Source organism: Mauremys mutica, chromosome 16, assembly GCF_020497125.1.
Source record: "Mauremys mutica isolate MM-2020 ecotype Southern chromosome 16, ASM2049712v1, whole genome shotgun sequence".
Classification (NCBI taxonomy): domain Eukaryota; kingdom Metazoa; phylum Chordata; order Testudines; family Geoemydidae; genus Mauremys; species Mauremys mutica.
In genome coordinates, this window is record NC_059087.1 from 26,225,360 (window position 1) to 26,252,494 (window position 27,135).

The 27,135-nt window shown below is 45.2% G+C and overlaps 1 long non-coding RNA gene across 1 annotated transcript in view; it reads left to right on the plus strand.

Annotated features, from left to right (window-relative positions):
- LOC123351276 overlaps nt 1-23,500 on the plus strand; it is a 58,099-nt gene extending 34,599 nt beyond the window's left edge. The window contains exons 2-3 of the long non-coding RNA XR_006573982.1: nt 9,219-9,302; nt 19,627-23,500. This is a non-coding gene — a long non-coding RNA (uncharacterized LOC123351276). The remainder of the gene's footprint in view (nt 1-9,218; nt 9,303-19,626) is intronic.
- The last annotated feature ends 3,635 nt before the right edge of the window (nt 23,501-27,135 follow it).

Below are 27,135 nucleotides of genomic sequence, written 5' to 3' on the forward strand. Positions count from 1 at the left end.
ACTATTGAAGCACATGGTTCCTCATGAGCACCAAGCGACGCATACTGCTTCACGGTTGAAGGGTTGCTCATGGGTACTGTGCCTTCCAAGAGTACTACAGTATTCACTGGCTAAGAAACAAATATTACAGAGTAAGTTCTGAGCCTCCTTTCAATGTCAGCTATCCTGCCAGAAATCTACGGTGGGATGGTTGAAGTCCTGATGTGAAAAAGCCAAGATGGAGCTGGATGAAAGGAATACATGAACAGAGCAGAGCAAAGAATAGAAATAAACCCAAGCCACAAAATTCAGATTACAAATCCTCCTAAAATTGAGAACTGCCCAGATACAAGGTTTAGGCTTGGTGCCTATCTTTAATAAGGACACTTCTCTTTTTCTGATGTACCTCCTCTGTCATTCTTAATACTACAGGGAGACAAGCACGGCCACTTCAGATCTTGGATTTCCTACATCTAAATGTTGGCAGGAGTTTGCTAAACTTGACACAGGGGTGTCATCTGAGCTGGGAGATTCAGGAATTCCAATGACTTGCTATGTGCATGTCATGAAAGGACTTTTCAGACGTGACCTCCAAAGACACTAATAAGCAATCCCAGAGCCAGGCTTTCTAATATCCTCAAACTTGTTGGCTTCCTGCTTGTACCCATGTTTGAACGGGAAATGGGTGTTGATGCTAAATTACCAGACTCCCCTTCTCTCTACGTGTTCCAAGTGAGCCGTTCTGTTGGGCTAAGAGGAATGGTAAAGTTGTCAGCTGTGGTTTTCAAGGGATCCAAAAGAAGTTAGGTACACAGGTCCCTTAGAGTCCTGCGGGGAGAGGTGGGGATAAACCTTTGCTGTTCTTTCTAGCTTAACGAATGGGATGTGTGGGGAAAGCACACTCGAAGCCATGCAGTCTAGTAGTTAAAGCATAAGATAGAAAGTCAACAGTGCTGAGTTCTGTTCCATGTTTTAGCCACGAACCACTGGGCCAAATTGTGATCGCCTTGCCTTGAGTAGTATCTTACTATATGAGTACTGAAATCAATAGCAGTGCGACTACCTCGGAGTAAGATACGACTCAGTCTGAGTAAGGATATCCGAATCTGGCCCTATTGATTTAGATAAAGTTACTGTGACCCAGATCCTCAAAGCTATTTAGGTGCCCAACTCCCATTTGAAATGGGGGGGAGGGGGTTAGGTACCTAAATAACCTTTGACAATCTGAGCCTTTATTTCTTTGCCTCAGTTTCCCTCTTTTGTAAAATCTGTCCCATGGTGGTTTTGTGAGGCTCCGCTCACTAATGCTTCAAAATCGTAGGATGGAGGGTGATAGATGTGCCAACTGTTACGGTGCTTATGCTTGAAATGTGGTGAAAATCTAACAAGGGACCATTTTCATTCTGGCCACCCTCTTTCTGGAACAGAACAAAACTCCTCCGGTTTTGTAGCATTTTGAACGTTCTTCAGATAGTCACACATCAAGTAGTTTACCCATGCTATGTGGCTTTCTGAAATGTACAACTACTTAATAACTGCAGTCTGATGAAAACAATAGAGCTACAAGGAAGCCTAAAACACCAGCAGCCTTCCTAGGTCCCATGCGAGCTCTACAACTCGCTTGCCCAATCAGCATCTGGAGCTGGAGGGTGGGGGAGAAGGCTGTTCTCACTGCCAGACCTTGCCCTCCTCCTCTGGCTTTGGGAATGTGGCAGGATGGAGCTCGGAGCTTCTGAGCCCCACAGATTGCTAGGCCAACCGTGGCTCTAAGAAACCTGAGAGACAGACGCACTCGTACATCAGGGTCTCTGTTGACAACGTGCCAAGCAGGAGAGGGGAGCTGGAGTGGTTTGTCATGTCAACATAACCCCGAGATAGCTTTGCGTAGCCTTATTTACAGTTTCCCTGTGCTGTCTCACATGCTGGTAGGACTCTAACGAGAAAAACATGTTTGTGGAAATCCTGCACAAAATGTCCGTCCCCGTCCCGCCCCCTCCCCGGCCAGAGTGTTTGTTTTGTCGGGTTTGGGGGGGGGGGGGAGTGCTACAGCGAGCGCGCACAACCCTGCAAAACCATCGACCTTTTTTTAGAAAAATGTACAGTTTGACTTCAAAGTGGGTGTTGAACAACAGCCGAGAGGGTGAGGGTGTGGGGCAAGGGTGGCAGGGTTCTGACCTCAAGCGGAATTCACCCAGGACATTCTTTCCCCTACAGTTAGCATTAGATCACTTTTGTGTTGCATTCCTTGTGGCTGCTATGCTAGAAAGGGGTCTGCGGTGCTGAGGGAGGTGCCCAAGGCAGTTTGCTCTGGTTTTGCTCATCCTATGGATGGTGTGGCAGGGGCAAGAGTTCAGGTTGTTTGTCCGATGTTATAACCGAGTCTTCCCATTGCTTTCTAACATCTGTTAATTTGGCCCAAAGCAGGAATTCCACTTTGGGTTTCTAGGTTTTGTGGCCCTGACTCCGAGGAAGGATGGCCTTGTGGTGCTCAGCGCATCTGGATAGTCCATGCCTGGCGCTACCTTAATAACTTAATCGCTCTTTGCCTCCGTTTCTCCATCTGTAAAATTGGAATAATTAGACGTCTTTTGTCTGTTGGGTCTATTGAGATTGTAAATTGTGACTTTCTTTCGTCAATGGGAACTGGGATTTAAACTGTGTTGTCAGACCATGTATCAAGATAGCGGTTTTGAAAGCGTCCCCATTTGCTATTTTTTTCCAGATAATAGAATAGATACAACTGTGATGAGCACTAAACAGGCAGGCAGGCAAATAGATTAGATGTTTTATTTCCAACAGCGCTAGATGCACAGACATGGCCTACACACCACAGAGTTGCACCAACGTAACTAAAGGGGTGGTTTGTTTTTTTAAACCAATTTAGTTACTGGTGTAAACCCCTATGTGGACAAACTTGAACCGATTTAAACCTGGCTTATCCAAATGCAGTTTGGGCCAGGAAAGAAGGAATCCCATCGAAACCATGGAGTGGCTGCACAGTCGTGCTGTCTGAGCCCTTTTTTCATGGGGGAATGTCTGGCCGATCCACTTAGGCAGTTGCACAGCCCGAGCCCTCACTCACCTTCCATCTCAAGCCCTGCCCCACTGTGCATCATGAAACCCTGTGCCTCTCACTTCCTGCATGTCTTCCCCACGTCCAGCCCCTCTGCCCATGCAGTAGAACTGCCCTCCATACACATCACGGCAAGGGCAAGATTTGCCCCTGACAAAGAGCCCAATTCTGCTCTCAGTGACGCCAGCCGAAAGGCAGTGTCCCACCACCGCTTTCGACGGGTTTGCTCCGGCTTTACCCTCGTGCAGCCGAGAGCAGGATCTGGCTCTGAAGCTCCGGTCCCTCCTCCTGTTCCAATCGCAGCCACCATCAAGGAAGCGAGTGGCCGAATTCTGAAATCATTTACAGGCCAGTTCGAACAGGAGCCCCAAACTGCTGGCAGGGCTGTTGGATTTTTTTTATCATAATTATTATTATTATTATTTTTAAACCGTCATTGTAAAGAGGGGAAGTTGAGACTGGGCTGGTAAGACTGAAGGAGCAGGGAGTGAATTGGCTGTCAGAGGTCAGCCTCCCTATAGCCCTGTGATCAAAGGCTGCTCTCAGCAGCCTGACTTTATAGGCAGCCAAGACAAACAATGAACAACTTTATCTCTCTGCAGGGGAAAAAAAAAAAGAAACCTACGTTCCAGGAAACTATTTCTGGACTAGACAAATTTTAGTTGATCTCTCTCTCTCTCTCTCTCTGTCTCTCATAATGAAGTGCTATTTCTAGATTAACGATAACGGTAAGACAGCAAAGGGAAAGACAACAAACACAATGCACCATGTCCTCAGCTGGTCTAAATTGGCGTCGCTCCATTAAAGTCCAAGGAGCACCACCGATTTACACCCGCTGAGCATCTGGCCCCGACAGTCCTCATCGTAAAAGCAACAGGGGAGCTGGGAATTGGATCGCGGCCAGTCTGATGCATTTTCCTAAGGTGCTGCCTGCTTTGTTTGCAGCTGGAAAGTTGCCTCTTCTCTCGTCCCAGCTGTGGCCTCGCGCGTCAGCTGGTCAGAGCACAGCTGGCCAGTTTCAAACATGCTGATTCCAGTGCTTTTTTTCCACTGACTAGAGTGTGCACAGTGAGGAAAAGAGGGAAAATATTCTCCCAGTCTGGATCCCAGAAACGACTTACACAGTTCAGAACTTTTTCCTTCCTAGCTGTTGGATGAATGACCAACCATCTTTAGGGTTCTGGGCTCTAATGGACAATGTGGTCATTTAGCTGGGAGAAAAGTCAAGTCACAAGATTCCAATCTTTCTCCTCCAACCCCCATAATGGATATGGGCCTGGCTGCAAAATTCGTAGCCAAATTTGGGTCTGGGTTTGGAAGGGAGGGAGATTCTATCAAAATCTGGAGGGTGACGGGCTGTGCACTGGGTATCTCCACACAGGGCAAGGAGGGAAATATTCTCATCTCTGGCAATGGGGCAGTGTAGCCTATAGGATTAACCTGCTTGCTTGCATATATATCTATATATCTTTTCTTAGAGTTTAAGTATTTGGTTTATTGTAATAGGTTTATTGATTTATATTCAAGTAAGTTTTGCATTAGAGCCAAGGGACCTACAGGCCATATCCTGTATGTTAAGCTAAGGCAAAGTTAACATATCTATATTAAGACTTTTTACCCAGAAAGTAAAGTTTACTTATATCTTGTTACCTAATAGATAAATACCCACATCTATGTCTAAGACCTTTTATCTAGACCAATGGAGAATGGCATAGGGGGATTTCAGGGTTGTACCGACAGACATAACAGGTACACCACAAGGAAAGTTATGTGCATAAGTACATGTCATCAATACGCACAAACTTACTAGCCTATGGGGTAAGCGTACCCTAACATTTTGTGGGTGATGAATGAAATTTGGGCATAGGAGGAAGGATTTCCGGCACTTGTGCCCTATAAGGGAGGTGACCCACCTCGCTAGAGTATTTTTCTCACTCCATTCTATTTCTATTTCTCTCTCTCTCTCTATTCTATCTATGATGACTGATGCTATTGGTAGGCAATTCCTGTTCTTAAACTTGAAGTTTCAAGGGAACTAGGCTGAGCTGGGTTTCCCTAAGCTTTTAGTCATAGTTTATTAGGTTTTGATTTTCAGTTTGTTCGTCAAGTAAACCCTCATTTAGTTTTGATAGCTCTTAGCATTAGATTTTTCTAAGCACGGCATCCCTCACTCAAGAACTGAGAAATCTGAACTGCAAGGCAGGTCCTGTGTCTCTTACCACCAGGTTATCAAGGAAGGGTGTGAGTATGTTAACCAAAGCTTTGTTGCATACAATACTATATTATCATATGTGTCTTTTGAATAGCAGTAATGCAATTGAAACTTAGTAACTCTATTTTACCATTTACTTACTATTTCATTGATTTTAATAAGAAGTCTTTAAGGCTACATCTGTCTCAGTGTGAGCTTCCGGTCACACCCCCGAGGGGCCTTTGTAAATTCTGTGGAGCCTGATTTGGGACACGAACTTTTATCTTCTGATCAAACAGATTATTGAGCTGAAGACCCCATGCTAATTAATATTAATTATTATTATTATTAGTGTTATTAATTAAATTAAAAATTAAATGGATCAGTTAAATTAATATTAGTACACCCTAAATCAGGCTACAGCAGCTGCTCTCTGCAGGGTACTTCATCCCCCCTAGCGTAACCACGCCAGTGGGATCTGCACAGCTGTGGAGGAAGGAGCTCCATTTCCCCCTATATGAACAGCTGCCCCCCACCAGAGTTGTGCCCTGAAGTGCAAACACCTTCCTCTGACAACGTGAATCCTTCCCTGCAGATACGTGTCAATGAGCTTCGCCGCTTTTCAGTGCATGCTGGAGAAAAGGCTTCATCCTGTATCCCATTCCTGCGGCAGGTGTTTGTTCCCATGCGGGCCACTGGGGAGAGCAAATCAATCCCACCTGGTGCACCCCTCACAACGGGTCTGGTTCTCCTCCCAGTTAACAACTCCATTGGAGCTAGTGCAAAACCAGGAGCTGCTTTCAGTGGCACTAGGGCCCAAGGAGCCTCCCGGCATGACATGGAATTAGAGCCACAAAGATGGCTATGGAGTAGCAGGGCCACAATCCCCAGTTTATCCCTTATCAGCATTGACCAGTCGTCCATAGTTTAAATCACAGTGGCTCAGAAATAAGCTACAAAAAATGGGGAAGGCTCTTTTCCAACACTGGAGTGGCTGTTTATTTGTGTGGCCTTAGCACTTGGGGTGTCACTCATGGACAGGGCGCCCTTGTGCTAGGCGCCGTACAGACCCCCCCCCCAAAAAAAGTCCTTGCCTGCAACAGTTTGCAATCTGAGACAGCAAGTGGATCCAAACATATGGAGGATCACAAGGAAACAATGAAGCAATGTCTATACTAAAGACCACTGGCCGTGACAAGTAGGGTATGTGGAGCTGCTGGAGACTTTCCCCGCCCGCAGTCTCCCCTCTGCCAGAACCTTTCCCTGTGACAGGGAGGTATCGGGACCCTCCATTGCTAAAAATAGCAGCGGAGAGACAGGGGAGGCACTGTTTGAGTGTGTAAAGAGCAGTGTCGGTTACATACCCTAAGGGTTTGTATGTCTTTACACGCCTAGGCAGCGCTTCACCTTCCACACTGTTTCTATCTGTGCTAGGCAGGCTTGCAGTGTCACACCGCTGTAAGGTGTATGAGTGAAGACGTACCTTGTGTGGGTCAACATGATGGGCCATGGTCCCAACACACCAGCTGCCTAACCATTGAGTTTCTTGTCAGCATCACGGAGGAAGAGCATTTGAAGGGGGGATTCAAAGGAGGACAATGTCTGATGGTGCCTACCTCTTATATAAGGCTTTGCGTCGGTAGATCTCAAACAGCTTTACAAAGGAGGTCAGTATCTTTATCCCCATTTTACAGGGATTTGGAAACTGAGGCACGGAGAGGGGGAGTGACTTGCCCACAGTCACCCAACAGGCTGGTAGCAGAGTCAGAGCTAGTCCCTTGACTCGCCGTTCAGCGTTCTGGTCACTGGACCGCGCTGTCTCTGCAATGAAGGGTTTTAATAGTCAGGAATCTATTCCAAAACCCCAGGGGTCATGCAGCCAAGTCAACAGAAGCTATGCCAATTTACAGCAGGTGAGGATCTGGTGCTGGTGCTTTAATCCCGTCTGCAAAGAGAGAGAGGCTGATTCATTTACGAATGTCGCTTTCTGTGCAAAAGCGTGAGTGGTGAGCACCAAGGAAAAGCAGAGGGGCTTGCTGTGTATTTTTCACCCGCTGGCAGACAGTGGCAGCAGCTGGTGAAGGAGACACAACTAAATAGCAGGAGCTAGACTTTCTGCTCTGTTACTCTTCGGTTTCTATCTTCCCTCTTCTTCCCCGATCTCTATCCTTCCACTGACCCGCATGGTGAGCTCTACGGTGCACAGTGAGCGTCGGGACAAGAGAGTGCTGCTTTTTATTTTTATTTTTTGAATTTGACCTAATGGTTTGGCTGGGTTGACCTAGACCTGTTAAACAAGCAAACATGGGGCTGATGCGTCCAGGACTTTATTTTAAACCCACAAGCCACGCATCCCAGTGCTTTCCCATATGTACTGTTAGCTTTTAGGCTCCATGCTTTTCAGGTGTAGAATCCATTATTAATTTCAAAGGAACCTAAGGAAGGTAGGTGCCCACTTCCTATTATATTTCAATGTGATTTATGTGCCTGATTCCCATAGGTGCCTTTGAAAATCCCAGCCAAAATGCATCTCACTTACATAGCACCTTTAGTACGAAGGTCTGAGTGCTCTGGAGATGTCAAGGGTTAGATTCTGATCGCACTTACTTTGTCTGAATCTAAAGAAACTCCAGTCAAGTCAATAGGCCTGATTCTCCAGTACTAAGCACCTTGTGGAGTCTTTTATCCTGCTTAAAACTGGCCAGATTCTAGCTCATACTCTGGATGCTTTGCACAGCTCTGGGGTCATCAAGTCCAGCCCCCTGCCCTGAGGCAGGACCAAGTAAACCTAGATCATCCCTGCCAGGTGTTTGTCCAACTTATTCTTAAAATCCTCCAATGGTGGGAATTCCACACCCTTTGGGCTCTTATTACAGGGCTTAACTACTCTTATCGTTAGAATGGCTTTCCGGATAGCTAACCTAAATCCCCGTTGCTGAAGATTGAGCACATTTCTTGGCCTACCTTCAGTGGCCATGGAGAAAAATAAGGGGAATCCCTGAATAGTATACCTTTCCAGTCCGCAGCATAAGGTATTTGGCTAGGAAAAGGGGACATAACAGGGTTGTTTGTGCCTCCTGATAGGATACTGGGTAGATGGACCATTGGTCTGACACTGTATGGCCATTCTTGCATTCTTAAATATTGTGCACACAATAGGCTAATGCCTGGGGACGTGTGTTGTGCTGGGTGTGAACGTTGCTTTACCATATGCTTTCCTTGCTTTACAGTGCTCATGTTTCACGAGAAAATAAACTTGATAACCCTTAATTCTAACTTAATACAGATTTTTGTGTCGGGTAAACATATTGCCCATTTGCAAAATGTGGATGTACAGTAGGGTTCGGATGTTCATCAGCCCCAAAGTTCATTAGTGTTTTTGTCCAGATTGGAATTAGTCAAAAAATTAATTTTCTTTAAAAAAAATTTTTTGAAGAAAATATAGTATTTTCATTTTCATCTAAAAATTTTCAGCCTTTGTTCATAAAAAAAAAAAAACCAGGGTTTTTTTAGTTTTCTGCAGACAAAAAAATACTACTTGTTTGGGAGTTTTTTAGTTGTTGAAAATCAAAAAAGGGGGTTGATTTTTTTTTAAAAAAGAAAACCTGGAAAATAAAATGAAAATACATTTTCTCCAAATTTTCTTTTTAAAAAACAAACTGAAAAGTTTTGGACTGACTCCACTTCCAACCCATCTCGGTGAGTAAATGCACAACAACACGCCCAACAAAACAATGCTCAGCCTCCGGTTTTGCTGGATTTATTCAAATGTCATAAACTATCCCACTGCAATTTCTTTTGTCACAAATGTGTTTTCATTTCATGTGTTTTGCTGTTTAGGATCTCATAAATTCCTCGCTTGATAAGAGACACTTCTGTGCTTTCTCCTTAGGTGCACTCAGCTTCTGTCACTGCCTTTGCGCTCTATTTAGGCATTTATTATTTTGCTCATTGGATTTTTTTTATTTACAAAAGGTTTAAAAACACCCAGCCCCCGCACTCCTTCACAGTCAAGAACCACGAGAGAGAGAGAGAGAAATATGTAGAGCTCATTTATTTGTAAGTAACTGTAACTAACGGCTTGATCAGCTAATGTAGTGGAAAATATGCAAACTGCTTGGAGGAGAGTGGATGTTAAAAATGTAATTTACCCATTATTGAGACATCTCTTTCAACTCTAATGACAGGATGCATAACAAACATGTCAAAAACTTTGTTGCTTCTCCAAGCGAAACCAAATAATTGAGTTTCTACTCAGTGACAGTTCTGCCCTTCCTGCACTCAGTTCCTTGTCTGTTTTACTGCATCTCTTTTCACGCATTTTTGTTGTAAACAAGGTTGGTTTTTTCCCCTGAAGGGCTGGGGCGGGGGGGGGTCTGGGTAGTTGAGTCTCATTTACTTCATTCCCTGATTGGGACAGACAATAAGCCACCTTTGTGCTCTCCAGAGGGTGTACATTGGCATTACTCCATCGACTTCAATAGAGCTATGTCGTCTTCCACCACCAGAGGATCTGTCCCCCATATTCTGAAGGGGCCCACCCAGCCCTTGGTCTAGGTTAGGGCATCCCCAGGGCTGCTCTAATTTATGTATGTGGCCTGGGAAGCAGACTATCCATAGTGCCAGTCATCCCCCCAATCGCCACCCCTCCCCCCAGCAATTGACCCATAATGCCAAGGGCTGGAAGTAGAGCCAGCGTAGTGCCCTTATACCAACTCAACTACACAAGGGTATTAACGGGCCATAGGTCCTTCATAATCTATCTCCTAGCTGGTTATCTGGCCCCTGTTCTTGTAGTATCTGTGTGCCTCACAATACCCCTGTGAGGTAGGGCAGTGCTGTTATCCCCATTGTACAGATGGGGAAACAGAGGCACAGAGAAACTAAGTAATTTGCCTTAGCGAGTCTGTGGTGAAGCAGAGAATTGGACCAAGGTTTCCAAAGTCCCAGGTTAGCATCTCTAGCCATTGGATCATCCTTCCTTTCTGTTTACATCCAGTTTATGGCCTGAGCAGCAGAGAGTCCCTTAGTGTAAATGGGAATCAGGCCCCTTATGCTGAGCCAATACCTGACAAGGAAGGCAATGCACAGCTCTGTGTGACTTCATTTAGTGCCTCGTCTGATCAGTCAACAGGGGGCACTCTAGAGCACTAGGAGACGCTTCCCAGTCCCAGGTGCGTCCAAAGAACCCCCTGCTCTTGCTGGCCCAAGGATCAAGAAACCACAGTCAGGGCCTGAATTCAGATTCTCCTCTTGCTGGAGTGTGTTCAAACCACGAAGCCAGCCTGCAGCTCTTCTTTCTGTCGGAGTTGGGAATTAGATTGTTTTATTTAGTGCAACACTACAACAAAGAGATCGCTGGAAACTAGCTGCCCAAAGCTCAGAAGCTTGCAGCCTTCCACACTAACGCACAGGCCCAGCTGGCTTGAGATTAAAGAGAAACTCTAAAACCGAAAAAGCATTTGAAATCTCCCCACAGAGCTGGCAGAAAACTCCAGCCTTTGTTGACGTAGGGAGTCTTGGAGCTGCTGAGAACCATAAGGTAATATTCAGAACTGAATCCTGTCAGCAGCGTTTCGTTCGGAGAATAACACCCCGCCCCCAAAATATTCAGCTCTAGATGGGTAGGGTGAGAGAATTACAGGTCCCAGCCAATTGACTGATAGAAAGGTGAACGGCAAAACTGTCCTTTCTGACTGGCATTTCAGTTCTCTTATATACTGAAACCACCTCCTCTTTTCAGTTTGAATCCCAATGCCGTATTCCCCACTTGCTCCATCTGGGGAACTGCCAACTGATGTCAGTTCTGCATGCAAAGTAAGCTCAGAATATGCCAGGGCTCAGCAGCACAGATTGAAGAGGAGGTGTGTATGTCAAGAGAAGATTCACAGATCCATAGATTTTTAAGATGGCCCCAGAGGATTAAGAGTGGGGTACTGTGTGGATTGATGACCAAGAAACGTCGTCTGAAAGGAACAATGGAGATGGGAGACCCTGAAAAACTGCATTTCATTCTTAGTGTTTCTTCCTCAAGTGTCTAAGAACCTGAGGGGGGGAGCTTCCAGATCTGAGCTGGGCTGGAAAATGATTTTCCCATCCTGTGAAAAGTTTGAAAAGTTTTCCCATGAAAAGTCAATATCTCAAACACTTCCATGAACTGAAATATCTGGGAAAATTTCAGTTTGCATCAACTGAAACATTTTGTTTCGATCATTTCTAAACATTTAGTTTGGAGAGAATGTGGGGGAAAAACTAGGAGTGCCCATGGGCCATTTGTTTGACAATGCATAGAGAGGGGGAATTGAGAATGGATTCTATTCCCGTATCACCTGTGTGACTCACATGCAAAGGTAATGCTGTTGTGGTTTTGGTTGCTTAAAGCATATTAATAACTAACTTATCTTCCCTAAATGGAAAATGTTGGGATGGGAAAGGGAAAGACCTGTAGGCTAGATTCTCAGTTGATGTATGTTGGCTTAGCTCCATGGCAGTCGATGAAGCTAGCATGATTTATGCCTGCTGAAGATGATGTCCTACATTCAGAATGGACCACTTGTGCATTACTGAGATCTTTGAGATCTTCATCTGAAGATCTCAAAGGACTTTAAAAATCTTAATTAAGATCTGCAGCAGCCTAACGAGGCTTCATTAGATTTATCTATTATTTTGCAGATAGAAAAACTGAGTCACAGAGAATATGCAAATTGCTCAGCATCATAAAACAAATTACTGGCAGGGCCAGGACGAGTAGCACAATCACCTGACCGCCAGCCCTATGCACTAACCACTTTGCCATGTTGCTTTTCTCCCCTTCACAACCCAGTGAGCCCCTTCAAAAGGACATGCAGAGGGGAAGGTACAAGATTGTCACAGAGCTGATGCTTTCCCCCACTTTCCACATCTCAGTCAGATCTGTAGGCACAATTTCTGCATTGCTCATGGAAATGGAGGAGAGAATGGAAGCTTAAGATAATCAAAGACCACCTGAGACCCACAGGAAAATAATCAGAAATATTTTTTTTAGAAACCATTCTGCTTAGATGGATTTTCTTTCTTTCCTTTTTACGGGGAAAGAGAAACTTTTTTTTTTAAATTTCCTAATTATTTATTTCTTTGCTGTATATGCCCCAACGGAGAGCCTAGTCTTTGGTGATGTCGCAGATCATTATGATCATGTCACAGTGGTTATAATCTCAGCTCTAGAAGGTAGGGATGACCTGAGGCAAACAAAGTTCCTGGGCCTGATTCTCATGTACATTAAGCTCCTTTCTACCACCCTGGCAGCATAAAGGGGCATTAAAGTAGGTAAAAATGTACATTACACCCACTTGCTAGAGGGGTGCAAAAAGGCCTTAGTATAAATGGGAATCAGTGCCTCAGTGTTCATGCAAACGTTCCTTGGTGGAAGAAAAATATATACAATATTTGTACTTGCAGAGTTGCTTTTCAGTGGCATCGTATCTTTAATCCACTGGAATCTGTTCCTATCAATGCCTCATCCTGAAAACAAAAGTAGAAAGAGGAGAATTAAGAACTGGCAGACTTGGCTTTAAAAGGCTTTATATATATATATATATATATATATATATATATAAGCAAGAGGTGAAGAGAACAAAAGGGATAGCGTGAGCCTGACAAACAGTTTGCATGCCATTAAACCTGCCTTTCAACCCCCCCACCTCCCCACACACAAACGGTAATTATTGTTTAAGGGTGGGGGGGAAGTGTTTTGATTGTGAACATGTGTGAATGGCAGTTTCAGCCACATAAAACTGATGCCCACAATAAGTATATTTGTGTAGCAATTAATGGGAGATCACAGGCTTGGCTTTTGCTGAACAGTAATGTCAGCATGGGGTATATTATGTGTGCGTCAAATATCCAGTTCCCAAATGTGGAATACATTGGGATTGTTGTAATTAAGCGTTTTGTCATTGAAAGGCAAAGCTGCTCCTTCACCTCAGCTGAGGATTGCATCTAAAACACAGTTTCCAAAAATTTCTTTTCCTTGGCAGCTCTTTAAGGAAACTTTATGCAACAGGAATTTCAAGACACTTGTAATTAGATGATTAAAAAAAAATGCATTTTTATTTTGTGTCTCAAGTAAGAGACAGCTGATTTAAATCTCTTTATTGTAGCAGGGCTTATCTCTCAGGTTTGCTCGGTTGATATATCTTTTCCATTAGGTTTCTGTTAGGGGGTTGTAGTAATACTTCTGTGAATCCAATACTTTTTGGGGAAGTTTATTACAGCAGCTGTTAAGGCAGAGCTGAGGCATCCAAAAAGTGCAGGAACATGCATTTACCACACTTACAACGCCAACAGATTTAGTTACCAAGTACTGCTGCATTTTTTTTTCATATTCCTTGTGGTCTTATTAAGTATGTGGACTCGAGTAAAACTGTGGTCCCCAATACTACATTTCTGAATGTATTTTTCAGTAAAGCTGAAGTGTAGTGAGGCAAGGTTTTTGGCAAGCCTGGAGAGTGAGTGTGTGTGTGTGTGTGTGTGTGAGAGAGAGAGAGAGAGAGAGAGATTCATTCATTTATGCTCTCCCTCCACACACACAGCTATCTACAGACCTATCAGGCTTTCATCACCCAAATGTGATCCAACGGTGTTCAAAAGTGAAACACATCATAAATCTGTAGGTCTGGCCAGAACCTGGAAAGTTTTAAAAAGAAGGGTAGGGGTAGGGGTTAGGAGAGAGAGAGAGGGAAGGGTTGATCAACACACTGTAGCTTGCAGATGAAGCACCTTTCTATGGCTTCATGTATCAGTCATATTTTATCTCCGTATTAGGTGGGACAATTCCCAACTCCCCCCCCCCCATCCAAGGGAGTTAAGAACAGATGTGTCCCATGTTATAAATGTTGACCAGCTGAGAAGAATGCCTGGATAGTTGTGGGGTTTTTTTAGTGATTTTCTTTAATGGTTTCCCCAGTGGTGACGTGAATATCACGGCGTTCACAAGTCAATCTTTGTTTCGCTTTCCATGTTGTTGCTCACTTCAAGTTGTTTTTCACTGATTCTTAGCCAAGCTTGTTTGAATTGGGAGAACATTGTGAAAGACAAATAAATAATAATCCTGCTTTTTTTCCCCCTGTTTTGGATCAAATGAAACACAGACACACTAACACATTTATTTTGATTTAAAATAAATAGGGACAGATTCTGTTACCTTGACTCGTGCTGAACAGCACCTTGTTCCATAAGCAATCTTACTGGAGTCAAGGGATTAGAGTCTCAGTTGATGTAAATTAGCAGCCCTTTATTTGCTTCAATAGAGCTATGCTAATTTACACCAGCGAGGGTCAGGCCCAGAGAGATTATTGCACAGTGAGGAACAACTCCTCCTGAGCAGGAAGGCCAGCAACATCTGGCCTACCGTCATGTTCATATTAGACCTTCTCTTTGCCATTTGTGGGTCTGCTTCTCCTCCCTAGTGTAAATCGGGAGTAACCCCATAAAAACTGTTGCATGTTAGAGGACAATCAGGCAGCCTGTAGGTGCAGTGTGGGGCAGATTTTTGTTTTAGGCACAGCCGTGAATAAGGAGTGCCATCTCTGGGAAGCATTGTGCCTCAGACACCTCTGAATCTATTTTTCCCTTGCTTCCTCCAAAGAGGTAATAATTTGCTGCTGACTTGTATCGGGAGCAAACTATAATGCCCATTCCCTCCTCCCTGCTAGCTCTGCTTGATTGACCAGAGAATAGAAGCATTGGGCAAAGGTTCCATCCATTCCCTACACCTCCTCTCCCGTTTACTGCAGGTAAAAGGAGGGCAGACATGCCGCATCCACCTATTCCTGCATTCCTAGAGCCATGTAGAGGTTAAAGGAGGGGTCCTTACTCCCTTAAGCAATCCATGTCAGTCTAGCCCTGAGTGATTATCCTGGATCACTGCATAATGCAGCATGCGCCACTTGTTTGGATTTAATGTAGCGAGTGAATGAACCAGATTGTTTCTGTCTCATAAGGGCTGTAAATTTCAAATTTCAACCAAAAAGCTGGGGGTGGGGGCATGACAACTTTTTTTTTCTCTTCTACGGACTCTACATTTTATCTCTTTTACTCTTTGTGAAATGTGCTCAAGAAGACCATGACATTCCCTCATGTATTTGTTATTGAGGATTGTTTGCAGCTTTCTCCATTGCTTTAATTCCATGCTTGAATCGATTGTGATGCGTTTGCTGTGAAGAGTTAGTAGCTGACGTTAGACTTTCATGTTATGTTGCTTGGTCACCTAGATCATGCGGCGTTGTTCCTGATCTCTGATTGGATGGCAACTGACCAATACTGCACAAAATGCAAATTTTGAATATTTCAACCTACTGTACCATGTGAAATTCTCTCTTGGGGAATATTCTTGCTGGTAAAATTCAAGTTCCCACGTGTTTGTGGAGAGGAAACATGAAAGCTCACAAATGGCCTGTGAACCTGAATGAATACTCATGGAAAATGTCCTCCTCTTCTCTTTGATCTGTGCATAGTAGGCCAAATCCTGACGTCCTTATGCAGGCCAAGATGATGCCTTGCAGCTCCATGGCTCCACAAGGTGATAAGGATACTGCGGTTGAGTCCCATCTTTTCCCAGGTGCAGCAGAGCACAATCGTAGCTCTTGTTCTCCAACGAATGCAAGGACTGTGGCTTCCATGCACCCTTAAGGAGGCAGTGGTTAGAGGAGATTGAAACAAGAGGGGAGCTCCCATTACGCCAATTCAGGAGGCAGGGGAACTGTGCAGAGCACTGCTTACCAAAGCCAAGGAGTGGAGAAGGAGCTACCCTCCGCTTTTTAGCTTAGGAGGGGGACCTGCACATCTGCCCTTCTGCCCCTTTCCTTTAACTTCTCTTCCGAAGAGCGAAATGCCGCAAAGGCGGACACAGCCAAGGCCCTGCCCAGGTCCCATGCACTAGGCTAGAGTAAGTATAGATGCATGTATTTTCAGGCCAGAAAGGAGTATTACAGTCATCTAGTCTGAGCTCCGGCCTACCACAGGCCAGCAAACCTCACCCAGGAATGTCTGCTCCCCTTCATTGTATCGTCGGTGCAGCTGCCTGCCACGAATGTAGCAATCGATACACTCACCCCGCAGAGGGATGGGGCTGGGTTCTGTCCACCCTGAACTGCCCGGGTGTGGTCGAACTCTGCACTGCACCCAACACAGGGCTGCCCTGACAGCACGTTTGTGCCGCCTTAATCCTCGCCAAGACAAAACACCCAGGCCCGATCCCCAAAGGTATTTGGACACCTAAACCTCATTGCAATCAATAGGAATTAGGCACCTAGTACCTTTGAGGACCTGGTACCCACTGAATAAAGTTTTGCTTTAGACGAGAGTGAGAGAGAACCGAGTCATGGCCTAAAGATTTGGTGCTGTAACTTATTGCTGGATTGCGCGCACACACATGCATATTCAGCAACAATCCCTAACGAATTTTCCTGGAAATGAATGAGGCTTTCTTTCCCGCATGCAAACCAGGCTGATCTTCCCCCAGAAGCAGCAGCTCTGCACCCCAAGTGAACTTTTGAACTTTACCCTTAAGCTCCAGCAAATTCGTTATTTTTGACACGCCGTACATGAATTGTTGCCCATGTGAAAAACAGATAGACGTCTCCACTCCCTCCTTTGCAATGTCTCTAGGCAGAGCTCTCTGTCCTCCTGCACCAAGCAAAGTGCTCAGGGCCTCCTTTCAAGGGAGCTCACGAAGGCAGAGAAAGTCCTTTGACAGTCCAGTGGACGAGTGCCATCCACAGTGAAACCAGCCTGCCATCTGCTACACTCCTTGATCGAGTTACAGGAATGTATTTTTCTTGAGCCTGATTCTTCCTTGTTTCCTAGACTATTTCTCTACATGAACATCAGGCTTCCCTTTGCTCAGCTTGAATTCAGTCAGGCAGCGGTATTAATGAGTGGCCATTGTGTATATTTTCACCTTTCTATTTGTGGTCAGACCAACTTAGGGGGTTTTTTGGGGGTTTTTTTTTTTTTTGGATGGGCCATGTTCTGATCCAGCATTCCAAGTTGTTCCAAGCAATTACAAAGTAGTTACTGAGTCCACCTTCCCAGCAGGCGCCATAAAACTCTGAACTGGATCCTACAGCCAAACTTTCCCCAAGTTCAGAGGCATTCAGATACTGTCTTTTGATCCAGCCCAATATAGAGACAGGGCTTTGTTCGGCTCACACCTGCACTGCTGTAACTCAGACAAACTCTGCTACAGTTCACAGATCTGCACCTTTTTAAAAGCAGCATGAGAAGAGAATCAAGCTCACGGGCTTACCATGAAGTTCAGATCCAAACTTCTGGCTCAATTGGAGCCATGGCTTTCGCTCAGGACAATAGCTAATAATTTTCTCCCATTTGTGGGTAGTTTTGTTTTTTTTTTCCTCCCCTCTGAACCTTACCCCATATGAGATTTATTGTGAAATCTTCATTCTTTGACTGCCACAGTCCTTGTCTACACACACATTTATACTGGTTTAACTGAACCAGTTTAGATTAGCCAGTGTAAATTCCTCTGTGGAAATGCTTATTTCAGTTTAGCTTAAATCAGTTCGGAATCTAAAAACCTGAAATAAGGCACTCTGGGAACAAAACGAAGTGTCCATACAAGGGCAGGCACCAGTTTAACTAAATCCGTTTTAAACCAGCACAACTTTCTTGTGTAGACAAGTCTTAGCCTTTGTTTAAACCAAAACAAGAGGGTCCATGCAGCCTTTTGCATCAGCAGAACTGAAGCTGTTTAAAATCACACCTTAAATAAACTCTGAGGATAGACAAGCCCTGAGGTAGACCATTTCCCATTGTAAATGTTGGCAGGGGATGGGTATATCTGTTATATTTATACTTTCTCCGCACAACCCGCTCCCCTGTGTGAAGTTGGTTTACATTAGGTCTGAAGAAAGGTGTCAGATGGACAGATTAAGGGACTGACACTCGATCGTATAGGCAGAACCAGTGCAAGCAAGGAATGTTCCCTTGCCCGCACACCTCGGCGTTGATCTGGATGGAGACCAAACGCCCTTGGAGGTGACCCTCCACCTGTTGGCTCTCTGCAGAGACTGCTGACAAGGGTATCAGCTAGTGCTGATGGTGGGGGCGGTAGGTTTCATTATGGGCCTGTCTGAAGATGTTCACTGAGACCTAACTCATTTGCGCCCCACTCCTGCATCACACAGAGTGCTGCCCAATGTGGTGGTAGCGATTCGGTAGATTGGCCTTTTTCAATATCCCGTCCTCATATTGTATTGAGGAAACTTGGTGAGCAAGATCCAGCCAAGGAACCAGTCTATCTAGGATCTAAGATCTAAGCCTATGGGATTGATTCTTTGGGTGTTATTTTAGCTTAGTTTCCTATTCCTTTTCTTTGTCATATGTTGCATGTTCTCTCTATCCCTCAACTTCCTTAACTATTTGGGGGGGAGTGTGTGTGAATAATTCCAGGTCTTGTAATTGGTGGTGATGCTGGAGAGGGAGGTGTAGGGGGGCACCTATGCAGCTCAGTTAGGGGTCCAAGTGTCCTCTCATTCCTCCCTGTAATTATACCAATTGTCTATCATCCCCATACGCTGCACATTTATCCACAGAGGCTAGAAACCTCTTCCCCCACCCACCTGCCATCTCCGGCCATGAGTGAGGCGAGCACCCACAGCAGACTCCCCCAAGGCAGCCGGATGTAGGGAAACGAAAGAAGATGTGCTGAATTAGACTGGGGATTTGAACTTTTAAGTCTTCATTGGCTAAGCGTAACATTTCACTTTGGATTTTGCTGGGTTTGCCCGTGTGTCTTTATGCAGAGGTTCTGGGAACTTCAAGCCAATTTTCTTCTGAGCCTCGATTCATTTAGCATTTGCAGCGTGAACTATTCCAAGAATGTGCAAGAATCCATCCCTAAAAAGGCAGATGGAGAAGAGAGGATGGATGGGGGAGGAAGAGGGAGCTTTACAGTAAAACAGCATATCCTCTTGCCGTTTACAGCAGCCGTCCCCCTCCCTCCAATCCAAATACCCCTGCATGACCTGAGACGTTTTCTCATAAAATATAGATGTAACTTTATCTAAAGTAAGTGCTGCAAATGTACACTGGATAACATGTAATTAATAACAGAAAATAAAATTTCCCCTGTTATTAAAGCAAGGCCCCTCTTGGCCTTTCACCCTCATATAAATGTCTCTGGTTTTATGATAGCAATGGACAAAATTAGAGAGAGAGCGTGTGTGTGTGGCAGGCGAAAGGCTCACCTAACCCTTGCTGGAATTGGTTTAGATGGAGTTAAGCCCCCAGATGAACTTAATCAGTGTATGAAACTGATCTGGTTCCTTTGAGTAAAGGCTCTGTCTATATATCTTAATGTAACTATATCTATTTATACGGACAGACCGGGAGAAAGGGAGCGAGCATTTCTGTTTGGAGTCCCTAATGCATTGCCGAGCTCGGAGAGATGCTGGAGGAATGGATCAATAGTTCGGTGGACATGCAGCACGCAAGCGGGAAACGAAAGAGCTGCACTGGAAGGGGTCAGCGTTTGTGTTGCAATGATGGTTCCTCTTTGGAAAGCGATTTCCTGCTTCAGCATTTGCAGACCGTTTCGCTTCCCACCAGTGTGCTATGATTGCTGCCAAAAATACAGCAAGAGAAGAAAAGAGAGCAGGTTTGGGACCTCGTGTGTTATCAGCGAGGACTTTTTTTTTTTCCAGCCCATACTGTTTGTAACTCTTTCCCCTCCCCCCCCCCAATATGCTCATTATAAGTAATGCTATCTCGCTCTAAAGGTCACCGAGTTCTGTCTGATGAATAGGCTTCTCTTCTGATTCATTATGTTTGATGCACAGCTTTTCCTGGAGTCAACTCAGCCAAACCTTTGGGTTAATGGGAGCCACACCGTCTCCTTAATCCAGGAGTTTTGAATTCTTGTGTTTGTGTTGGACGTAGAGGCTGAGGCGCTGTGGAAAAGCCTGGTCTTTTAGGGTCAGAGAAGTTCCTTTTGATCATCATCAGCAGTGATGTGAACCAGAGGTCACACATTTTCCACCAATCCTCCAGATCTACCAGACGGCCGCAACTGTGTCTGCTTGTTCCCCCCGCTGAAGTCAGGCAATGCTTCCCGTTCCATCTCCCACGGTCCGAGGGAACCTGATGTTCCCCTTCTGCCACTGGCTTTCCAAGGACTCTGGACCATGAGGGGCCGTGTCCTGTCATCACATTAAATCATCTGAATACAATCCCCCTTCCAGCCACACACACCCCCACCCTCCCACTGAAAGGCACCATATTCCCCACTCATCTCAGCCATTAGTATCTTCCCATCAGCATGATTTTTTCCCCCCTGTGGGTGATTTCCTGAAGGCACTAAAAGAAGCAGAAATATTAGAATCCTTTAGGATTTAGAGCAAACCTCTTCCTTTCCTTTAAGGATAGTGGGACAAGATTCACATAGATACTGAAGCCAGGCAATTCCAGTCCATCATCATGCATCCCACCACTACCTTTTCTTCCCCCCGTCCCCTCTTTTTCACATACCTTTTTTTTCTATAATATGCATATGTCTGACCCATTTCTCTAACTAGTACCTATGAAGGGATAAATAAGTGGCACAATGGACATGCGTTATGATGGAATGAGAATGTTGTGTCCTTCTAGATTCCTCCTCATTTTGGCATTCAGCCTTGTTCGTCCTCATCACATGACATGTACTAAATAGCACGTAATACACAAGAATGCCACACCCCACAGTTTGATGATGACTGCCGCAAAAATGCAAATTCAGGGCATATCCCTTTCTGGTTTAATAACCCAAAGCTCTAATAGCTGGGAACCTGCTCTCTGTATGGGCCTAAGTGCCAGTGAAAATATTCATCTTGTGATAAGGGCGTTTGTGAATGTTGCTGTTAGAAACAAATCTGCTCCGATAGGGTCAGAATGGGGCGGGCTGGCACGTGACACAAACGTGTGCAATGGAGGGAGAATGGAAAGGAACTTTTCCTCCTTTGTGGCCATCCCTCAGGGCTGGGCCACTCTGAGCTACTACCTCCATAGGTGTCTGACTTGGCAAAGGGGGGTCAAAAGGGTGTGGCTTTGCCCGTCCCTCTAATTCCTAGAGAGGAAGATGGTCCAGTGGTTAGAGCACTAGCCTGGACGATGCGAGACCTTTGCTCAATTTCTGATCTGCCGCAAAGCTCGTGTGTCACCCTGGGCAAAACATTTCGTTTCTGGGCCTCAGTTCCTCACTGCAGACTGGAGATAGCAGCACTGCCCTGCCTCACAAGGGCATGCCAATTTACACCAACTGAGGATCTGCCCCCTTAGAGAGAATCTAGAGAACATTACCTCCGGGATGACATTTGGAGGGCTCTTCAACATCTACTAGTCAAGAAGGATTGAGGACCTAAAATTCATACAGTCAGAGAGGAAGATCCTTAGCCGGTGTAAACTTGGCATAACTCCATGAATGGATCTGGAGCCGAGGATCTTTCCCAAAATGTCTATAGTGCTTACATGGGGTCTAATCCTCTTCCTATTTACAATGATTCTGCCATAACTCCACGGACTTCACATGAGTTCGTTACTCCTGGTTTACACTGGTTCAAGTGAGAAGAGAATTAGGCTCCATGATGTTTTGTTACATTTCTGTGTTCTCACTAGCTTGCAGCCCGAAAGGTCTAAATTGAGTCCTAGTATCGATCCACTGACATCCTAGGATTGTTTCCATTTACACCCGGGTTGACTTTACCCTGAGATTGTGTGTGTTTTAAGCGTTCATCTGCTGCTTTTAGGGCGAGTGCACAGTGTGTGGCAGTGAATCTCAGAGCCTGGGTCTACAGAGTCAGGATTGCAGTACGGTGCTAAAAATAGCTGTGTAGAGGTTGCTGCTTGGGCTCCAAAAGCCAACTCCCCTTCCTACTGTCCTGCCATTTATCTGCCCCCTGAAACCATCACAACTGGCCACTGTAGAAATGTTTATGGCATCAGACTGGATGATGATTTCAAGTGGAAAAAATCAGCAGGAGTAGATCTCTTAAGAAACAAGAATGTTATGATTATGTGCATGTTAGGAAATTAAGAACGAAGGAAGAAATATGCACAAACTCTATGAAATAGATGCAGAAATGTTTCAGCATCTATGTTTCCATGAAGCATCAACACATTCAGAAGGCCCTGATCCAGCAAAAATGTATATACATGCTTAACGTTAAGCATGGGAGTAATGCCACTGAAGTCAGTAAGCCTACTCATGTGCTTAATGTTAAGGATGTGGGCGTTTGCAGGATCAGGGCTGAAGTTTGTACAATAGACAGTCCTTGTACAAGCACAGCTTCTCAAGTAATAGGAACTTTAACTGGCATGAAAATTAATATACAAAAGTTATTAAAATAATTTATCATTGCATCAAGTAAGAGGATAAAAATAGAGTTGACAGAAATATAGACATTTCTGTTTGTCTAGTTTTGCTATGAAATTACTTCATTTTTTATCAAAACTGCATGAATTGTATTTTTGCAAAATGACTTTTGAGTGTGATCCAACTGTGAAATTCTGCAAAATTCAGGGGAACCACCCTCAAATGACCTGGTAAAAGTAACTGCTTCATAGTTTTCTAAGTTAACTTTTGGGTGTGGAAAGAAGTTGTTTCGGAGATGAAACTTGGGAGGGCCCATGACCTGCTGTCAGAGCGTGTTTACTCCCACCTTCCATTGCCAAAACAGCTTCCTTCCATGCCCAAAATGTAATGAATGAACATACCAAAATGTAATGAAACAGAAAAGAGAAATTAAAGCAAAGTCGGTCCACCTTACAGTTCCAATGACGTCAAGCAATCTGGTTAAGAACACGGTCACCCTGTTTGACTGATTTCTATAATAAAGAAGATGCATGTGTTAATAAGCAAAGTTTCTGTTACAGCTGATATTTGTTTGCTTATTTGGTGGTGCTAATAAGTATCAGTGAAAGGAATTGTTGTTGTTACTCCTGGGTCCATTTCAAGTTGCACAGTGAGGGGTGAGGGTGTGTTAAGTCGGCCATATTTATAGTTATCCAAACTGGAATTTAGCCAGGTCACTAGGGCGAACATTGCTGTTCTTGGGGAAAGTGCCATAGACTCTTTCATGATCATATGTGGTCATGACCTCAGTTTACATCTCATCCAAAAGGCATCACCTCCCATAGCACAGTGACCTCAATGCAATATGGTAACTGGTTATTGAAAAGGGCCCATCTACTGAATCATTTGGGGTTAGTTTAAACTGATTCCTAATTGCTTTAAACTAACCCAAATGAAGCCATGTCGAAAATAAAATAAGAGTGTCCACATAGTCCTTTGTACTGTTCTAATTAAATCAATTTAATAGCACACCTTTAGTCACAGTGGTTCAACTTTCTTGTGCAGGCAAAGTTTTAATACCACATTCTCTTGTACAGTTTTCCTAAAAGTGTGATCTTGGAATTTCTCTGTTAAAATAATTGTGCTAATATTAATTTTTAGCAGCGGATTTAGAGGGCTAACTCGCATAACTATCTCAGTGCACATCTTCGTTGCACCCTGTTAGCCTCTGTAATTACAGGCTAATATTAAGGACTTAATATTTAATAATACTTAGCCCTGCCATGAGTGCAGGGGATGGGACAAGATGACCTCTCAAGATCCTTTCCAGTCTTACAATTCTCTGACTAAAGCCTGGTCTACACTAGGCGTTTAAATCGGTTTTAGGAGCGTAAAACCGATTTAACGCCCAACCCGTCCACACCAAGAGGCCCTTAATATCGATATAAAGGGCTCTTTAAACCGGTTTCTGTACTCCTCCCTAACGAGAGGAGTAGCGCCAATATCGGTATTAACATATCGGATTAGGGTTAGTGTGGCCGCTGATCGACGGTATTGGCCTCCGGGAGCTATCCCACAGTGCACCACTGACCGCTCTGGACTGCAATCTGAACTCGGATGCAGTGGTCAGGTAGACAGGAAAAGCCCCGCGAACTTTTGAATATTTCCTGTTTGCCTAGCGTGGAGCTCCGATCAGCACGGGTGGCGATGCAGTCCGAAATCAAAATAAAAAAAGAGCTCCAGCATGGACCATGCGGACGTGATCGCTGTAAGGGCAGGCAAATCCGTTCTATCAGCGCTCCGTTATAGAAGATGAAATTCAGAATCATTTTTAAAAATTCTCCAGACAGAACCCGGAAGTTCCAAGGGGCGGGGGAGGCTGCGGGAACTATGGGATAGCTAGGGAATAGCTACCCACAGTGCAACGCTCCAGAAACCGACGCTAGCCTCGGACCGCGGACGCACACCACCGAATTAATGTGCTTAGTGTGGCCGCGCGCACTCGATTTTATAAAATCTGTTTTACAAAACCGGTTTATGCAAATTCGGAATAGTCCCGTAGTGTAGACGTACCCTAAGGAAGAAAGGGAGAATGCTGTCAGGATTGGATCTGGGATTTTTGTACTTTCCATTTACTTAAATTCCTGTAGGTTAACCAGGGCAAAACCTGCAATTGATTTATGTTTAGGTATAGAACCAAAAACAATAGACACAACAGTGAAGTACTTCATAAGGTTTCGTCTTGCAAAATAGCAATCAGAAATGCTACTCATTGATTTCACAGGCCTGTGATTCTGATGGGTTACTCCTTGATCCCTGGTGAATGTAGATGGTTTGTATGCCCATGTTCACAACATAACAGGGCATGCATGCTTTTCTTTAATTATTATTTCAGTTACAACCAGGCTGAGTGATCCCAGCTGGTAGATAAGAATCAAACATGTACAAATATGGCTCATCTTTCTCAACATATGGAAGCCTGAATCTTAGAAGTAGTGTGTGTGTCTCTTTCTCCCCCTCCATATGTCTAGACTAGATTTGTGGCCTGTTTTGACTCTACTTAATTGATGATTGCCTAGTGTGTGCTAGCTGAACCTGACCTAACCTCAACTTCTTTCCTAGTGTGGATGCAGGGTAGCACCTTGTGGCTTCATTTATCTGGCCTTGACACCTTCAGTTAAGAAATAGCTGGCCCCTTCTGCCTGTTAAGGTTCTTGTACAATCAAATACTGGTCTGGATGTAAACACTCTGGTTCATTTTGGAAATAGCTGTTCTTTTCTGAACTCAGATTTCAAGAAAAGCCTGCTCTTCAGACCTATGGGCAGGTCAATTTCACATTGCATAAGGCTTCATGCAGAGTTGCTTTGAAGAGGTGTTTCACTCTTGGAGCTAAACTCTGTTTGCTCTATTCCATGCTCAGCAGCCTTTCCTAAAAGGCAACTACCAGGATATGTCAAAACACCACACAGGGGGAAAACGCCTCTGAGGAGGGGGAAGGAATAAGAGTGTGAAATCACCCCAGAACCAGCTGGAGCAAATTGAGTTTGTCTAAAATGCCTTCTGCCTGTAAGGTTTAATAGAAGATGAAAGTCTTAATGCATCACATGCGCTGGAGTAAATGGATACTCTCCCTGTAAAAGGCCCCGTTAATGTTATGTGATGGGGAACAACAGTTGTTATGATTCTGAAACTCCGATTGAACCCCATTCATCAATGCTGAGCTGACTGGAGTCCTCGGCTGTGCTTGGTCACTATCCTTACCCCTGTGTAAACTGAGGCCTGATGGATGGCAGCGATACACCCCATGGTTAGGGGAAGGCAGAGCCGAGGCAGTAGGCCAGAGAAACAAATTAAATCAGAAGTGTGGGGTGTGGGGGGGGGAGATCGGTTTTAGAAAAGAAGTTGGGAGTGGGGGGAGCTATAGCTTGGATCTGGGCCCGGGTCTGAGCGATGGATCCCGGGTGTGGGGAAGGGAGAAGGAGGAGCGAGTTTCAGACGGAAAGTTTAGCGGGAGATGCCTGAGTCGAAGCCCGCAGTGCAAACTCTATCCCGCGGCACGTCCGCAGCCTGGAGTCGCTAATGTCAAAATAATCTCCCCGCCGCTTACAGCCAGGCGTGGGTCGCGTCCGCCTTTCCCCGGAGAACAGGCTCCGGAGGGGGGAGAAGCCCCGCCACGTCCAGGGACTGCTGCAAGGGCTATTTCAGACGCGAGCTAACCTTCCACACGCGCGTTATCTGCCCGACTCTTGTTTCGCAATGGGTCGGGCATCGGGGTCTTGCTTTCTCCGCGCTGCCAGGCGCTGGACAAGGGTTAGCAGTTCTGATCTCGCCTTGTGTTTCCTCCGCACTCCCTCTGGCTTTCACCAAGGGAGGGGGGTTGGCCTGAGTGTTTCGGGACAGACACGGCCCTGGAAAGCAGGATCGCCTCCCATCTGAGACAGGACTTGTACCCCCCCCCCCGGGCCCCAGATATTCCATAGATTTGAATGGGGAGGGGGGGTTAACTGCCAGTCAACGCGTGTGACGTTTGGCTCTCATAGAGTTGAGATCCGCGCTTTGGGATCCCATTCGGCTCTCCCCCAGACACACGCATTAGAAGGACACCCCGCCATTGCATTCCCCGCTCCTCTAGGGAGAGAGTTGTTTAAGACAGATTGGTACTGAAAAGTTTTCCCGGCAGGTTTCTGGGATACTTGCTAGCTCATGAGCCTGTCAGTGGCTCTGACTTCATTAGGGGACGGATTGGGCCCTTCATTTCCCCCCCTATCAACTGGTGGTTAAGAGGAGGGGGGCGCGGCGGGGGAATAGACCCTTGAACAAAACTTCCCAGGGTCTAGCCCTGCATTCGCTCCCCATTGCGCTACACCCGGATCCGCTCCTTTCCCTACGCGCACCCCGGCGCGCTCATAAGAACATGTGGTCGAAAGCCCGTGAAACCCGCGGCTTCGCATCTGGTTCTAATGCTTGACTCGGTAGTTTTATTTCTGCTCCGCTGTATCCTATAAACTGCACTGTTACATGACACGCAGCGGAGTCCGGGTCGCCTCTGAGCTCCCCTGGCAGGCTCA